This window comes from Antennarius striatus, chromosome 18, assembly GCF_040054535.1.
Source record: "Antennarius striatus isolate MH-2024 chromosome 18, ASM4005453v1, whole genome shotgun sequence".
NCBI lineage: Eukaryota > Metazoa > Chordata > Actinopteri > Lophiiformes > Antennariidae > Antennarius > Antennarius striatus.
In genome coordinates, this window is record NC_090793.1 from 6,534,431 (window position 1) to 6,553,801 (window position 19,371).

A 19,371-nucleotide genomic window follows, 5' to 3' on the forward strand; every position below is an offset into this window, starting at 1 on the left:
GTGCAAACATTTCTGTTTCTGTTATGTTTCCTTTTTGCAGCATCTCAGCTCATGTGACAGGATTTGAAAGTTTGCCACAGACAACATCTGTTGAACAAACTTAATATTTTTTTCTGTAACTTCACCACCCTGAATTTCGATTTATAGATTTTATTACTTAATTTGTGTTCTTAATTAAGATACCCTGTATGATCGTAATGTATCACCGGTCATCTTAATTTGAAGAGTTGAAAAGGTTTGGACTGAGGTGTGGTGTGTGTCTGTGTGTGTGTGTGTGTGTGTGTGTGTGTGTGTGTGTGTGCATGCGTGTGTGTGTCATGGACTTGTTCACATATACAGTGCGCCCTCGTTCTTTGCTTTTAATGCTAACCAGGAACCAAGAATTTCGCAATCAGCCGACAAACTATTTATCTCATTATTTACGGTAATTTAAACGTTAATAACTCTCCCCATACTGATATTAAACCACCTTCTATCTGTTTAACCTTTTTCCCACATTCTTATCAACTGTTTAGAGCACTTTTGTGTCTGAATTTGCGAGCTTTGACTGATGAATGTGCGAGGGCACAATCTACTTTGCATGTGATTAACAACCGAATAACTAATCCTAGAATGGAAAAATAATTTCCCCTATGGGGGATCAATGAAGTTCATTTCATTTCACACAAGGCCTGTTCCACATAAAAATGTGATTTAATGTTGTATTCCTAAACTTCCCAACTGAAAAATATACCCATATTCAAACAGAATTTTTGATAGATTAAATGAAACCTCATGTTAACAACTTGCTTGCTGTGTAATTCACACTGCAGTCCTGTGGTTATGGCCAAGGGAAACATTTCAACACCCAAAGCACTCAGCTGGGGCTGCTTAGCTACTCAGACCAGGTTACTGTAGTGCTGCAGCAAGACACAAGTCATTTGTCCTAGTTCAGCTGGCAGCATCACGGCTGCACTACATGGAAAACAGCCCCCGGTGAAAATAAATTCCCATTACGAGTGACCCCATCTGTAAATGACGTCTCCTGCTGATAGGATAATATGCTGCCTTGAATACTGTATGAAGCGGCCCATTATTTTTTGCAAGATAATAGAGGCATATATTGTGACCCAGCAACGTTGAAATAAGTCGGTTAAAAAATGGAATAATGCATTCATATTTTTTGTAGATGCTTAGATGATGGATGATATTCAGGGGATATGTGCGTCTCTCGCACTAAACAATTTCATGTCACAGTGGTACTCTTGTCATATCTGTCTTACTTTTATTCTCCCTTAACGATGTTGTATTTCTATGTAGTCAGCAACTTTAAAGATGTATTGATGACATCATTAGAAAACAATGAATGAGGAAGCATGTTAAAATTGATTGCTGCAAAGATGCACTCACAAATCAATAGCCTCGAAATAACAAATTATCTTGAATCAAGTTACGTGCTCGTGGCTATCTGTTATAACGTCTGTGCAGTATGAGTATATATGTGGTTTGTTCATTACACAAGGCAGAATTTATTGTCATAACCAAGAAAAAATCAATCGATATAGACACACTCTTGATTCTCTGTATAAGAAATATCACTGAAGGAAGACGACAAAATAAATAAGCAAGTCCGCAACTTTGATCGGAAAAAAATTACTTGGGTTTTGAGTTTCAATTTATAGCTAAGTCATAAGGGTCAGTTTCATGAGTACAGATGTCTGTTTATCTGGGCCAGGCTGCCTGCCATCACATCCAAACCCAAGCAATGTTAACGTGTGCTTCTCTGTACCACAAAATATAAGAGAGGATCCGATGCGTCATAGGGTTTAACTTTAAATCATATGCTTTAATGTATTAAAAAAATTATATCAAGTAAAAAAAGTAAGTAAGTAGGTTAGTATGGAGACCAATATGTAGGTTGTTAACTTCTTATGTATTACTTACTAACCTACCTGAGTAAATAAATAATTAGGTAATTAAGGAAGTTAGTAAGTAGATAACTAAGTAGGTAAATAAGAAGGATAGTAATTAGGTAAGTATGTAGTTACTGTAGGAAGGCAAGTAGGTAAATCAGAAGTTGAGTAAAAAAGTAAGAAAGTATGTAAATACATACAAGCAAAGCTAAATACCAGTAATACCATTGTTTCAATTAGTTAATATTTCCTATGTTTAAAGATCTAAAGTACTGGAACATGAATAACTGGATTAAGTAGTAATTAAGTAGTAAAATCTGAATTTACTTTTTTTACAGCTGACAAACTGTTCTTGTGTTTTTCACTGCTGTCACTCTGTTGTTGTTGCTGTTGACTGGGAACCTGAATTACTCCCAAACAACCTTTCTAAGGAACACTAACAGGTCTTCCAGCTCTCTGGCTTACATTTCATTTACAGTTTTCATAGTATGACTGACTAGCATGCCAATCAACTTGTTGTGTACTCCAACTATGACTCCTGTACTGCAGTGTTTTAGCACAAATGCACACTGTAGCTGCCATGCCGACAACAGTGTTCCTAATTATTATGAAATCTATTTGCTAAAGTAGCCCAACATCTACTGTATTAATATTTCTGTAAAACTGTGTTATGATTCACCACAACAAGACCTGTAATCTGTAGTTTAACCTCCAAAGACAATGATAAATGAAAACATTATCAGTATTCAATTGAATACTTATATGGAATATTTAAACTGACATTCATCTTTAAGAGATCACCATTGATCACAACTGTCAAACATAAATAAAACAAAATGTTTGGACAATGGAATTGAAGGCAAAATTATTTCAGTAAGTGATTAAGAAATTATTTATTTAACAAGGTCTTCAAGGGGTCTTATAATGAAAAACACAGTTTTTCAGGTCTCTATATATACTGTACATAGTGGTCCTCCCTAACCCGACCAAATCCTAGAATCTAGAAAAACAAACACTTCCTGCATCAATAGATATATTAAAACATGAAAAATCAACAGCAAATAGGATTTGTAACAGTTCAATTTGTGATGTAACAAATTGAATGATTGAGTAAATTGACCTGTCCTGGGTCATATTTGATTGTCCACCCGGATATTGGCATGGTAATCCCTGAGGGGAGTACGTTCAGGCTAGGTAACGGTGTGTGGTAATGACCTGGCTCAGAGCTACACACTGAAAGTTAATCACAAACTGAAGTCAGCTGGCGTTTGGCTAAGTAGTTAGGTCCTCTTCAGTGGTATGTGCGTGTGTGTGTGTGTGTGCGTGTATGTGTGTGTGTGTGTGTGTGCGTGTATGTGTGTGTGTGTGTGTGTGTGTGTGTGTGTGTGTGTGTGTGTGTGTGTGTGTGTGTGTGTGTGTGTGCGTGTGTGTGTGTGTTTGTGTGTGCGTGCGCATGTGGTTTGCGTTCAGGCTACGGTAGCAGTGTGTAGTAACGACCTGGCTCAGAGCGAAACACAGAAAGTTCCTCACAAGCTGTGTGAAGTCAGCTATGTTATGTTTGTTACCGCACATTAACAAACAGTCTCAGCCTTTATTTAAGTGAGACACGTTTTTATCTTATTTACGGTTGCTTATGAATATGACAAAAGTGCCATATTGATACATCTTACTCATCACTGCAGAGTAGGTTAGTGGACGGGGATAAAGTATGAAACAGCCAGCAGTTCAATATACTTTCTTTTACCTTTCATTAGTTTGCGTTAGCCGGTGTTGTTTACAAGCGATCTCTCATTGTCATGTGACGATTGTTGGGAAACACTACTACATCCTGTTCTTAATCATCTCTAGTGTCCACTGATTTCTATCCCATGTGCTAACACTGTGTGTCTTTCTCCAAAGAAATCTCTGCGATCACCAGCCGGTCTCATCTACATGAGCGATGATTTACGTTGAGCAGACTGAGAAAGCAGCTCCATGCTTAGTGCAGAAATATCAACAGTTATATCATGGAAAACAAGAGCACAAAACACGAGAAGAATAAGAGCGAAAAACAGTACGTTTGCAATGACGTTACTGAGAGTTAAAAAAAGTTCCACGTTCATGTGGTGCATGTAAACAAAACGCACGTGAACGCGACGGGAGAGGAGGTGTTGATAGAGGCAGCTCAGAGGGGAGAGGTGGGTGCTGATAGCGGGAGCTCAGAGCTACACCTTTTAACACGGAGCGTTTTAGAGCGGAAGTGATTTATCAATATTCAATCAAAGATATTGAGGACCATGGATCACTTTAGGGCAAGACATTTCAAATACATTGTAGTTAGACATCTGAATGACATGAACTAAAAAAAAAGCATAATATGGGACCTTTAATCCTCATATTTTGGTATCCCTGAAATGCAGATAAATTTGATTTGATGTCTTTTTTTCCCCTAGAAATTGGTGCTTCTAATGCTAATTTTTGATTAAACTTCAGTCAGATTTAATTTAGTTTAGTTTATTTTTTTTTCGGACATGTTAATATAAGGTGGCACGGTGGCGCAGTGGGTAGCGCTGTCACCTCACAACACAGCGGGTCCGGGTTTGAGTCCCGCTCTGTGTGGAGTTTCCATGCTCTCCCCGTCTGTGTGGGTTCTCTCCGGGTTTTCCAGCTTCCTCCCACCTCCAAAAAGCATGCACTTCAGGTCGGTCCCAAATTGCACGTAGGAGTGAGTGTGTTTGTGCATAGTTCTCTGTCTTTGCGTGTGGCTCCGCAGCACACTGGTGTCATGCCTGGCGTGTCCCCCGCCTCATGCCCTATGCCAGCTGGGATACGCTCCAGCTCTCCGTGACCCACTACAGCGGATACAGTGGCAGAAAATGGATGGATGGGTGGATGTTAATATAACAGACTTCACACCTTCATCAACATTTACAACATCAACAACAACATCCGAAAAAAAAAAAAAAAAAGGGCTGACGGGTAGAAGCCAATAGACTTGTAAAATTTCCATCCCCCAGAATTAACAAATATCTGTCTCACTACAATATGTAATCAACAAACTCAGACATTGAATGTTTTCAACCAGTTCATCCATTGTATTTTGACAAATGTTCATACTCTTATCCACTTCCAGATATTAGCCTTTTAACCCAGAGCATAACCATGTTTACATTCTTCCAAGGAACAGCACGGTTTGTTAACATCATAGATGGTCAAAACAAGAAGTTGACCTTTCCAGTTTTCTCAACAAGAATATAATGATCATATTCAACTATTTCAGAGTTAACCAGTTTGTTGCAGACACAGAGAAATCACTTGTTGCTCCAGAGATTCAATGTTCTATGTCAATGTGCTGAGTTTAATCTCCCCTGGCCACAGCATATGTGTAATCCCTCAGTTTGATTTTGATGCCAGTGATAATCACATCATTCATACGAATGCTTTGTTCCAAATCATCCTTTGTTGTCCCTCTTGTAAGACAACAATTTTTCATTTTTTTCATCTATGTCTTTCTAAATTTTATTCATTTTGTCCTTCATTTCTTCCATGCACCGGTTTTAGCTTTTCTTCCAACTTTTTATCAAAGTCACTCTTAACTTATCAAAGTCACACCTTAAACTATCAAAGGCACTCTTTAACTTGCTCTTTAACTCTCTCATAGAAGAGACCATGTGGTCTAGAGTATCCTTCATATTTTTGTTCCCATCCTCCTCCGATTTTCCTCTTCCTCTTGGCATTTTGCAGAGAATCAGTGAGAGTCACTATGGGTATGAGTTTGAGAGATAGCGACAACAGGAGACAGAAGAAAGACGTTCGATCCTGTTGAGAGCTGAAAGTGTATTGATTCAATTTACTGATTAATTCTCTCAACTAATTATTCTCTATGAGACTTTAAAAAACTTCTCAGCTCAATGTGACATCAGCAGCAGCAGCATCATCATCTTGTTTTCTGTAACCAAAAAAGTTGGTTAACTTAGAGTACAATATGATGAATAACAAAAGTCCTCAAATTGATATTTGATGAGCTTGAAGAAGTAAATGTTTACATTGTGACTCAAAATGGTTGTAGAAGCTTTATTCACTGAAATTTATTGTACACATTATTGACTGCTCAGACTCAAGTATTCAATTTTCAGTAATGCTGTATTTTTTGATATAGATTAGAAATTTAATGTTTGTTTGTGAGTCCAGATACCATCAGACTGCTGTGTTAATGTAAGCATGTTACATCTTTGATTCACACCTTCATTCATTCATTCATCTGCTTATGGGCGTTGGTCATGGGGGTTGCTGGAGCTGATTTGCGGGTAAGAGGCGGGGGACACTCCGAACACAATGCCAGTGCACTGCGGGAATAACACCTTACTGACCAGAAATGGATTTTCAACCTAATAATGAATGTGGTGTCAATTTAATTAACAATATTGAGCTTCTATTTACTTTTCTTTCGTTTCCATTTCATGTATGATAAAATCTGAGTTTTATTGGTTAGCCAACATTTCTTTCAAGCTATCAGTATTGTAATCCCAAAGAGACTGTCTTTAAATTTGAGTGAACAAAAATAATTCCCTTCCCACTATAATACCAATTCTAATTTTTTGTTCTCAGTATCTCTTTCTTCAATGTATCCATTCAGCAGAGTTAGAAGTAGTTTGATGATTCGGTGCTGTTTGTCTGGTTATATTGTAAGCAGGATTGCATGGTGATTGAATTTGAATGAGATAATTTTGAGGTTGGACTCTGGTAAGATAACGTGATTAAATGCAGTGGTGTATGTGAAAAATAAGCGGACGTTATTTTTATTTCCATCAGCGGTACTATGGCATTTCTTATGTAGACAGAGTTCAGACGGACCACATAAAAATGACATTGTTATTGCCTCTAATTTTAATTTGGCAAATCAATCATAAGCATCGTACCATTCCCTGACAAAATATTTGTACTGCATTTTAAAATTGCAATTTTTTCAAATGCTTCAGATGTCAGAGTATTGAATTTCACTATTTTTAGTGTGAGATCAGTTGGCTGTTTCCTTGAAGTCTAAAGAATTGCACAAAGTGGTTCTATCTCTCAGGTCTGCATCACTTGTCATATTTCCACTGGGGGAGGTTCAAAAGAAATTGACTGAATTGTATTTTCCACCTCCTCTCATGCTCTCCTCACAATCCCAGTCATCTTGTACGAAATCCGTTGCCAGACCTGCAGCTCTAACCTCCTTGCACTGCTCTGACCACAGCTCTGCTGTCTTTAAATGCTGATAAATAGTGTGCAAAGAAGAGATAGATGCAGAGAGAGAGACTAACTGAGCAGTGGTGAGTCTTTAAGATAAGGTGTGCTGTGTGAATGAAGAACTGTGGTTGAATTTGAGTGAGTTACTGTGTCAGTGAAATCTGAAGCTTTTCTGCAAAATATTTGTCCAATGCTTTCAAGAGTATTTAAAATTATGCACATACTTTACTCAACCTATTCTCTTAATATTTGGATTAAGACTGTATTGGCGAGAACGCAATGGCGTGGTTTAATAGTGTAGAAGTAATATATTTAGATATATTTTACTACAGTAACCACTAGTAACTACAGTACATTAGTGATGTTTGGTGAAAAGCGACATCAGTTGATGCTGTTGCTTTTGAGTTTTTTTTTAGCTGATCAGTTTAACTTATGTCAAGGTTTCAAACAATACAAAATGAACAGCAGGCAAGCATTTGAACTTCTAGTTAATCTGTTAATTAAAAATCAGTGCAGTGTTTTTAAGAAACCATATAATGTCAGAGAAGAAAATATAATGGTACTAGAAAAGTGTATGCATGTTTTGTTTGGGTGCCAATTTGAATATAGAATGTTTATGAAAATTCTGCATGTACCGCAAAGTAGAAAAGTAGTAGAAGACAAGTTGAATACTGTTGTATCATTTTCAAGAAAATGGATGGATGGATGGAAAATACTTTCAGTGTTCTTCTCACTTCCTGTAGGCACTGTAGATAATATAGAAGACATTTGCAGGTGCCTGATCTGACACCCACACATTGTTGTACCCTGTTTTTTTGGTGAGGTGTAGATTTTCAAACTCTCACACATTAGTTCAGCTGTTAAAGCTCTGCCCACCTCTTTTGGTCGACACGTCTCTGTCTAAGACGTTTACTCACATTTACCAACTCATACATATTATACACTCCATTGTCGAGACTAATGCAAGCACTATGTTTTAAACTTTTTTTTTTATTTTTATTTTTTTAACATGATGTATAACATAAACTGTGCTTTATAGGTGGATTTTTATTTCCTTAAAAAGGTGTCTCTTTCTGTTTCTTTCTTTCCGTAAGGTCATGAAGGGATTAAGGCATTAAGTTAACACCACATCAGAGCTACAGCCACTTTTAATTGTTACTTCAGGCTGTGCAAAATTGCTGTTTGATTTTTTGGACATTTTACAGATTAAATGAGAGGTTGATTAATAGTGTTATTAGTCTGTAGTTTAATCAATAATTGCTAGCGGCAGCTCCATATACGATGTGACTGATCAATAACTGTCCCCTGATGAGCTGAATCAGATCCTGATCCTGATCAATATGATTATGGAAGCTTGGTCCCAATATCTACCTTACTCATCAGCTTTGCTTGTCCACATGCCTGAAGATACATTTTCATAAATTAACCGTTGTTAAGACCTGAGAAAGGACATGCTGAACTTGATAAACTTAATGTTATACATAATAAACTTAAGACTATGACTATGATTTGCCTTAAATCAATACAGTTTAATCACATACATTACATCATTGGTAGCCCCCGTCTAAATTAGGTTAAATTAGAACTTAATTTCCTGCTCTGCAAAGATAATAAATGCCTCAGTTTCTGTTGCCCTCAATCCCATAAATTAGCTCAGTGCTCTGTCACTAACAGTGCTGGCTTCATTATTGTTGCTGTCACTATTTCTAAATGAATACTGACATTTGAAACACATCTGGAGAGAGAAAAATGTCCCAGTGCCCATGCTGCAGTTGCTATGAATATTATTTCCCTAAATTGAATACCTCGTAATTATGTAAAACATTATGCACTGAATAATTTAAAACATGAAATGTTTCCAGTATTAAAGTCAGTTCAGGGAGAGATCCCATTTGAACAAAAACAAGGTGTTCTTTGCTTTGAATATGTCAGTTTCTTTTAAAATTAAATCTTAATTGTGCATTGCAATGAAAGAAAACCTAGCAGAGCTTGGCTTCCCACCTTTTGATGTCTTCAGTCTCCTCTTCAAATGGCATGTTAAATAGCCCTGAGGTTATTTTATCACTTTTTCATAGGTTAATTTGACCAGAAATAGTGATGAAGTTTCATCTACTCTTTTTTATATTTAATTTCCGATGAGCACAACGATTTAAAGCTCTGCTGACTTTTGCTTTTTTTTTTTTAACTTTGTGTTGTGATACACAAAATAGAATAAAAAAATACCCTCAAAAACTCCAGTAGATCCCTGCGATGAAACCTTTGTGATGACACAGTAAATTACTTGTATTTCTTTGGGGAAAAGGATGGTCATTTTTCACCAACGTAATAGGGGCAAAGGCAGGTTTTGGTGTGGTGGGTGATAAATGGTTAGTAGGAAAGAATCCGTCTATTGCATCAACACAACCGAAATGTTAGATCTTACACAGAAACCCAATCTATGCATGTCTGTGTGTGTTTGTGGATGCAAAAGGAAGATCTTTTTCAATGTTTCTCTTTGTCTCTCTCTCTCTCTATCGCTCTCTGTCGCTCTCTCTCACACACACACACACACACACACACACACACACACACACACACACACACACACACACACACACACACACACACACGCGCATTACTAGTGTCTGTGAGCCATCCTGGATAAATATCACCTGTGTATGATCTTTGTATGATCTTATATTTACGGTTCATTTAGCTATTAGAAGTTATACTTGGGAAGCCCCTAGCTCAGAATTAAGCTGAGGTTAAGACTAGTACCCAATATTATGCATTAACTTACATGTGTTAAATTACATTAGTTGGTTTTTTTTGTTTTTTTTTCACCACACACTTTTTGATTTGGGATTTTCACTTGCATTGCAAGCAATGATGTCTACTGGTTCAGTAGTACACTTTAATGATCCCCGTAGGGAAATTATTATGTTTTCACTTGTGGTTAGTCTGTTAGTAATCATGCTTTTATATGTTTTTGTACAGCCCCCTGAAAAAAACAATCACGCACACAAGGGGCCTGTAGGCTTACAGTAAATACAGGTAGGCCGAGTGATGGGCAGCCCCATCGAGAGCGCCCCAAGTGAGCAGCTTGGGAACGGGACGGCGCCTTGCTCAAGGGCACCTCGGCAGTGCTTGGGAGGTGAGCTAACACCTCTCACTGCCAGCTCACACTCCAAGAGTGAATGGTCGGGAGCGGGCATCGTACCACCGATCTTGGATCATTAGATGATCCGCTCTGAGCTACTGCCACCCATAAAATAAATTACATATGAACATTCCTATAATTACCCTTAAATCTATGAAGAGTCTGAATTTGCCTGTATGCTCTCCTCCTGAAAAAGACAAACAGAGATGAGTATCTTTCTCTGAATGTCTAAGGAACAAACATTGTAGTCTCGATCTTTTTCTTACTAAATCATCCATCTGCCCTGAGGGAAACCCAAGCGACAATGAGACCATTTTTAGAGGAGTTTTTAGTTTCTCTAAGCCGAAAACAACAGTGCCAGCAAAGCATGTCATTTTATCTCAGAGGTTGTGCAAGACACCCTCAATTGTAAGCAGGACTTGGTTTTGTGTTAGTGTGGATGGGCTTGTGTCTGATTGTGTGGGCTTCTGAGAGTGTGGAGCTCAGCAGACAAGGAAAGCAAATAAGCATCTTTTTTTCTATGTTGATAAAAAATATTCTTTAGCAGGGAAAAGGTCTGTTTCTGAGGTTGTGGGGTGTTTGGCTTTTATGTCTGTGTCTTTGACTGTCTGTGACTGCGCCAGTTTTTCTCTATGATTTTCAGGTAGACATTTGAGTTTGTTGGTCTTTGAATAGAAATTCTGACTTTCATTGCCAATTATCACTAGTGTTTCTTTTTCCCCAATAACACCTCAATACAGTTTTAAGTTATCGTAATTCTGCAATTTAAAAGTTTTGTTGTTAAGCAGGTCTTCAACACTAGGCAGTTTTTACGAATATGCATGTAGTGTGTAGGAGTAGTAAAAATGTCTAAAGTATAGCATGAGTACCCTGAGCATTGATCTATTGGAATTGAAATTTCATCACAGGCAGTGCAAAGGAGAAAGAGTTTAAATGAGTGTCTCTGTCCTGCTAACCTAATTCCTCCCTCTCCTGGACAGGTGCAGCATCACAGAGACCAGCAACCAAAAAGAAGTGCTTACAAAACAGGTACCCGGGTACACACATACTGACACGCCTACGTGTTGAGATGTTTTAATGAATGTTTTTCCCTCTGGCTATAGTGTTAATGTTCAATTTTATGGTTTAATGTTCTTTAATGATGGCTCTGTGTGCAAAGGATTATTGTGCATCCATCAACCAAAACCACATCTAATCAGACAATTATAACTCAACTTACTCTAATTTCCATTTATGTATTCATTGCCACAACTGGCTAACTAATAAAAACAAAACATGCATAGTCACTTCAGCAGAGAGATGTAACACACACACACACACACACACACACACACACACGCACACACGCACACACACACACACACACTGTAATTAGAAATCAGTCAGATCACTTTGTCTTGTGCAGTTATTTTTTTATTTAATTCAGTTGTATTTACGCTGGGCAACACGGTGGCGCAGTGGGTAGCGCTGTCGCCTCACAACACGGCGGGTCCGGGTTCGAGTCCCACTCTGTGGGGAGTTTGTATGCTCTCCCCGTGTCTGCGTGGGTTCTCTGTGGGTTCTCTGGCTTCCTCCCACCTCCAAAAGCTTCCGCTTCATGAAGGTTGATTGGCCGGTCCCAAATTGCCCGTATGAGTGAGTGTGTTGTCCGTCTTTGTGTGTGGCTCCGCGGTGCACTGGCGTCATGCCCGGAGTGTCCCCCGCCTCACGCCCTATACCAGCTGAGATAGGCTCCAGCTCCCCGTGACCCGCTGCGGGGGATGAAGCGGCAGAAAATGAATGAATGTATTTACCCATCAAAAGATGAATGGTAACTACTGACAGTTTTTAGTGCACCAACGTGCTAGATAAAATGTGAAGAGCAAAAAGATAGCATAAAACTTTTAAGAAATTCCAGATGCTCATGTAAATAGATTAGAGCAATAATAGCCCCTTGTTAATGGTTAGGGTCAATATCATGTCAATATTACCTTCAGTTAGCCTGTTTTGGTGCTTGCTTGAGCCGTAACTTCTGGGAAGTCGTCGCTTTTTGAAGGAAATGTTCCCACAGCAAACTTTTTTTAGTGGGCATGTTCCTACTCAATTTGCTGTGGTCAATGTATCACAATGCCTTATATTACTGAATTGTTATTTGTTATTGTAAAGGGCGATTGAATGAGCCTTAGCAATAACATGGACATTTCATTTCATCTACATTCTCAAATTTTGAAATATGCCAAGTTCTATTCTACCAAATCATAGCTTCAAGATGCTTGACTTACTCTGTTTATTTATACATTGCACTGATAGCATGTTTCATTTTGCTTGCCATTTTGAACAGTGAGATTCACGAGTGTCTTTCGGATACACCCCATTTTCATAATGTGTATGTGTGCTGGTCTCAGAGATTCGTTATTCCAGTGGTTTCACCTTAAACATACTGTATGAGGATACTGACAAGGAGTCCACCCAGGCTCAGTAATATGTCTGAAAATTACTAATAGATTAATTTCCACAGAAGATACATTTGAATGAAAAAGGGAATTGTTTGCTGTTGTCTGCATATATTCTCATAGTTTAAGCCCATGAATGGGGTCAACGTTTTATGAGATCAATGCTTGTTTTTATCTTGCAGAAAAATCTTTTATATATTTTAATGCGTGCATGTGACCATCACCTTTTATTACTGCTGTCATCATTGAACATGTTGAAATATAAAGCATCATATGTTAAATGCAAAATCATTTTGTCTATATTCCCAGTTTGTTCTTTTTCTGACTGAGGTCATCATGTTATTAGGGTAAGGGTTAGGGTCTATGCCAGCTGGGTTAGGTTCCAGCTCCCCATGACCCGCGCAAGCGGATGCAGCGGGTAAGAAAATGAATGAATGCATGAAGGTTGCAACAATAGTGTTTGCTTGTTTCGTTTTGTTTGTTTGTTTGTTTGTTTGTTTGTTTGTTTGTTGATAAAGTATGAGCATAAGAACCAGAGCTTCAAACATAATATAAAACTACAAATACTGAACCTTTTGTAACTGAAGAAAGACAAAATAAGAGTATTTCAAAGTAGGGAGCATTATAAGTTGAGACAGAAAGGAAGAGTGACGGCAGTGGAAGCGTTTGATCTCAGGTTTCTAATCAATAGGGATTATGGTCTGTGTGCCTGTGTCAGTCCTGATTATGGCAGCAGCACCAGGAGAAAATGGTGCATCCAGAAGAGCAGCAGACAAACAGCTCCTCTATCTGAAGAGGAATGTTCTGCTCAACTCTGTCCTGTTGTATCTGATCACATTTCTGAGCTGTGGGAAAAGACTCGGAAATAAAATACGGATGTATTTAACATTTAGAAAATAGTATAGAGCGTGAATAGAATCCCACTCTGTTAATCTTCACCACATAGTCTTTTGAGATACTTCTGTCACATAGGGCTACAATCTGACACTAATATGCTTTTAATTTGGAAGTACGTTGTCACTGTCAGAACTAAATCTTGTGTATGTATGACAAAGTAAAAAGTCATGATATAGATGAGTTTAAACTGCAACTTCCACTGTTAGCAGATGGGTTTCACTGCAATTGTCAGGGGTGTTCAGACGGCAGGATTTGTTGTCTGTTGTCTGGAATGTGATAGATTATGCATTTTGGCGTCTTATTTTTCTGTTTTTCTTGTTGTTACACACAAACATGGCAGTAGACAGAGCAGTTTTCAGTCTCCTGTGTGGGGTAAAAAAAAGTGAATACATTTTGAACAAAGTAAGCAGTCAATTTATACACCTCTTGATAGAGACACAACATATTGGAATTACTGAATAAATGGGTTATAGAGCACAATATATGACTGAGAACAGAATTAAGAAGATACTTTCAAAAGGTTCCTGGTAAATCTTAAAGCAAATGTCTACATTTCTGAAGAGTTAGGTTGGACAATGACTTCTCTAATCTGTATTTGAGCATTTTATCAATAACTGAATGTTATATGAATGTTATATGAACTAGCTTCTGAATTAAGAGGAAAGCTGTAGTTGAAAAAATATTCAGATGAAGAATTCATTACTCTGCATCCAAATCACAAGATTGACTTTTCGTTGAACTAGATGATAATGTCTAATTTACTATAACTGTGCTTTAATTATACCTTCATATTTATACCTCCTCTCACAGGTGAGACAGTTCTCTTTCTTGTTTTGGTTGATTAAGACCATTTTGCTGAGAAAAGTCTTTCATATGACAGGCTCTCTGCTAATGAACTGGACCTTTGTATCTCCTCTTCACCAGGCTATTCCTAGAACAGATAACATCACAGTCTGATGTCCTGGTACAGAGATATAGCCTATAAAAACTTTTCACTCTAACGACACACCCTTTGTGCTGGAACCTTTGTCCATTTGACCCTGAGTTAGTACAATCAATAACGGATGTCTTTGGAGTGTGACTCATCTCAAGTTTATTTGAAAACATAGCAATCACTTGTTAATGCTTATATCGTAAAAATAGTGTAGTTGCATAGGTCAGAAAGGTCCAATAATATTAGAAGAGGGAGGCTGATGACCATGAAACTCAATGTTCTGTTTCATTTCTTCATTTTATTTCCTTTGAATTACGTGGGGTGGCATTTTGGCACAGTGGGGAGCGCTATTGCTTCACAGCAAGACGATTCAGAGTTTGAGTCCTTTTAGTGCAGAATTTGTCTGTCTGGGTTCTCCCCGGGTTGTCTGGCTTCCTCCCACCTCTAAAACATGCAATTTAGGGGAATTGATCAATCTAAATTGACTGTAGGTGTGAGTATGTGCGTGCGTGATTGTTTGTCTTTTATATGTGGCTCCATGATGCACTGGCACTGGGACATACCCCGACTCTCGCCCGTAGTCAGCTGGGATAGGCTCTAGTAACACCTATGACCCATGGAGTAGAAGAGCAGCTGTATAGGAGACAATTGCGGTCACCTTGTCTGCACGAAAGTGGATGGATTGATGGATAGTTATATGGCTGTACCAACAGCCCAAACAGCAAAAAAAGAAACCCAGATTGAGATAAACAGTAAATCAACAGACATTCTGATCTGTGTTACAGGTTATACAAGTGACTACATTTAGATAACAGATAAAGACTAGCAGATAACACAGTAAATTTTGGAAGGATATCATTAGACCAGGGCTCGAAATTAACTTTTTTTCTTGGTAGCACTGGTGCTCCTAAATTTAGAAGTTAGTAGCACCAGCAAAGACTTTAGGAGCACCTACCCAAAAGCAAGGCAGTGACGGAGCGATAGAGACCGCGCAGTCCATCTCCGTTCCGCGCGCCTCTCTCCCTCGCCCAGGAGAGCAGCCGCAGCTGCGCTCTCATTGTTTCTTGGCAGGACCGCAGGAGCGCGGTCTCACAAAAAAAGGCGCACCAGATTTTTTTCCCTAGTCGCATCGGTGCTCCCAAATATATTTAATAACCAAAATGGGCACAATTTTGAGCCCTGCATTAGACTGTTTGTTATCGACAAACTGTGACTAGCACAGAAGTCTAATAACGGAACACCACTTGTGTTCATATCAGGGAGGCCGTTCATCCCAATCACCCCTTTCCAGCTCTCATTGTCATTGCCCATATGAGCGTTGAAGTCCCTAAGGAGAACAGTGGAGTCCCCAGTCAGAGCACTATTCAGTCACTCACTCCTCCCAGGGACTCCAGGAAGGAAGGCCTGGTATTCCGCACTGCCATTTGGCCCATAGGCCGAGACTACAGTGAGACACCTGTCCCAAACCCAAAGGTGCAGGGACGCGACCCTCAAGTTCAAAGGGGTAAACTCCAATATATGAGGCTGAGCTGTGGGGCCACAAGCAAGCCCACACCAGCCCGCCGCCTCTCACCTTGGACATCACCAGAAAAGTGAAGAGTCCAGCCCCTCTCAAGGGTATGGGTTCTAGAGCCCAAGCTGTGGGTAAGGGAAGCCCAACTATATATTGTCGGTTCCTCTCAACCTCCCTCACAAGCTCTGGCTCCTTTCCCCCCAGTGAAGTGACATTCCATGTCCCTAGAGCTAGACTCTTTGTCTGGGGATTGGGTCGTCGAGCCCCATGCTTACGACTGCCACCCAATTCACACTGCACCCGTCCACTACAGTTTCCTCGGCAGGTGGTGAATCCACCGGAGGTTGGGCCCATATCGTCCTCTCAGGCTGAACCCGGCCGGGTCCCTTGTTCAACCACAGGGATGTCCATAAGTGCAAATGGCACCAGGATACCCTAGGCCGGAGGCCGATGATCGACTTTGTTGTCGTATCATCAGACCTCTGACCGCATGTGTTGGACACTCGGGTGAAGAGAGGGGCAAATCTGACAACCAATTACCACGTGGTGGTGAGTGGATCCACTGCCGGAGCAGGGCACTGGACAGACTCGGCAGGCCCAAATGTGTTTTGAGAGTCGGCTGGGAACGACTGGCAGAACCCACTGTCAGTGAGGTCTTCAACTCCCACCTCCAGGGGACCGGAGGGTGTCTTCCAACTATAGGGGGATCACACTCCTCAGCCTCCCAGGGAAAGTCTATTCCAGGGTACTGGAGAGGAGGATTAGACCTATAGTCGAACCGCGGATTCAGGAGGAACAATGCGGTTTTCGTCCTGGTCGTGGAACACTGGACCAGCTCTACACTCTCCATTGAGTGCTCGAGGGTTCATGGGAGTTTACCCAACCACTTCACAGTGGTGGATCTGGAGAAGGCATTCGACTGTGTCCCTTGCCGTATCTTGTGGGGAGTGCTTCGAGAGTGTGGGGTCCAGGGCCCTTTGCTGAGGGCTGTCTGGTCCCTGTATGACTGACGCCAGAGCTTGTTTTGCATTGCCGGCAGGAAGTCAGACCTGTTCCAAGTGCATGTTGGACTCCGGCAGGGCTGCTACCTATCACCAGTTCTGTTCATAATCTTTATGGACAGAATTTCTAGGCATTGCCGGCAATAAGTCAGACCTGTTCCAAGTGCATGTTTGACTCCGGCAGGGCTGCCCTCTATCACCGGTTCTGTTCATAATCTTTATGGACAGAATTTCTAGGCTCAGCCAGGGTCAAGAGGGAGTCTGGTTTGGGGACTAAATGATTTCATCTCTGCTTTTTGCAGACAATGTTGTCCTGTTGGCCTCATCAAACCTGGACCTTAAGCGTGCACTGGGATGGTTTGTAGCTGAGTGTGACACGACTGGGATAAGGATCAGCACCTCTAAATCCCAGGCCATGGTTGTCGACCGCAAAAGGGTGGTGTGCCCTCTTCAGGTCGGTGGAGAGTCCTTACCCCAAGTTGAGGAGTTCAAGTATCTTGGGATCTTGTTCACGAGTGAGGGAAGGATGGAACGTGAGATTGACAGACAGATTGGTGCAGCTTCTGCAGCGATGCAGTCGCTGTATAGGTCTGTCGTGGTGAAGAAGAAGCTGAGTTGCAAGGTGAAGCTCTCGATTTACTGGTCAATCTACGTTCCTACTCTCACCTATGGTCATGAGCTTTGGGTCATGACCGAAAGAACAGGATCCTGGATACAAGCGGCGGAAATGAGTTTCCTCCGTAGAGTGGCTGGGTGCACCATTAGAGATAGGGTGAGGAGCTCAATCACCAGGGAGGAGCTCGGAGTAGAGCCGCTGCTCCTCCACCTCGAGCGGAGCCAGCTGAGGTGGCTCGGGCATCTGTTCAGGATGCCTCCTGGACGCCTCCATGGGGAGGTGTTCTGGGCATGTCCTACCGGGAGGAGACCTCGAGGAAGACCTAGGATAAGCTGGAGGGACTATGTCTCTCGGCTGACCTGGGAACACTTCGGGCTCCCCCCGGAAGAGATGGAGGAGGTGTCTGGGGAGAGGGAAGTATGGGCATCCCTGCTGAGACTGTTGCCCCTGCGACCTGGCCCTGGATAAGCGGTAGATGATGGATGGATCAATCAGTCAGTCAGTCATTTTCCTAACCCGCTTAATCCGCTTACGCAGGTCACGGGGGAGCCGATGCCTATCCCGGCTCAGGGCGTGGGGCGGGGGACACTCCGGGCACGACGCCAGTGTACCGCGGAGCCACATAGAGACAAACAATCACTCACACACACGCTCACTCCTACGGTCAATTTGGGACCGGCCAATCAACCTGATGCGCTTGCTTTTGGAGGTGGGAAGAAGCCAGAGAACCCGGAGAGAACCCACGCAGACACGGGGAGAGCATGCGAACTCCGCACAGAGCGGGACTCGAACCCTAGTCTGCCGTGTCGTGAGGCGGCAGCGCTAACCACTGCGCCACCGTGCCACCCATGGTTATTCAAAAAAGCTGTTGGCACCCTGAAGTAGAAAGTTTATTAATCCACAGTTGTCTGTTTAGATTGTGAAATGTCAAAAGAACTGCTGCCTTTTGGGAATTCAACCTGTGCTACCTAAGGCTCAGAAGAGCTTACAAGCTCAGATGCAGCTCGGGCTTAGTCCAAGATGTGTCTTAAAGGTAATGAAAAAGATTTCTAGATGATTCCTTTTTCAAAGTCAGTCAAGAGCCAAGCTTCTATTTCAGGTTTTTAAGAAAATTGGGGTCAGCTCACCTTTAAAGAAATTCTCATGAAAATGCAACAAATCCAAAAGCTTATCAAACAAGAAGGAAATCTTACCTGAAGACAATCAATCGTGGCTTTCTGCCTACACTCTTAAACCTATTGCAAGGGTTCCTGACTAAACAAATTGCTTGCCTTATATTTCATTGCTTCTAGTCCTTATATCCCATCAGTGATTAAAGTCTGCCCAATCCCTTTTCAGTTTGATCAATAATGAAAGGCTTGTCAGTCTGTCCCAAAGGTTTGTAGCCTAATCTTCATTCAGGTCAGTCTAAGCGATCTGAGCCTCCGGGACGAACTCTGAATTCAGGATTAATTATTTGGAAGGTTAACTACTATAGAAAAACAGTTGCTAATGAATGGCTACTCCTCCCCAGCAGAAATAGTGGAAATCTACCTGGTGTTGATTGTTGATTTTTTTTTCTTTGAGTTTTCACACATAATGGTCAATGAAATTTTGATTAAATATTTTTTCTCTCTGCCTTTCCCGTACTGCACTAGAGATGAAGTGGTAAATGTGTTGATGAAACAGAGCAGATAGAGATCAAAGTAGATGTTGCTCTGCTTCACAAAGAAAACACTAAAAAGGTAGAATCTGGGATC

At 40.8% G+C, this 19,371-nt stretch overlaps 1 protein-coding gene across 2 annotated transcripts in view; it reads left to right on the forward strand.

Annotated features, from left to right (window-relative positions):
- Positions 1-19,371, forward strand: part of tnr (tenascin R (restrictin, janusin)) — a 227,360-nt gene that overhangs the window by 76,138 nt on the left and 131,851 nt on the right. For both annotated transcript variants that reach the window (XM_068339849.1, XM_068339850.1), the window contains exon 2: positions 11,220-11,268. The gene's annotated coding sequence lies outside the window, so the exon portion shown is untranslated. The remainder of the gene's footprint in view (positions 1-11,219; positions 11,269-19,371) is intronic.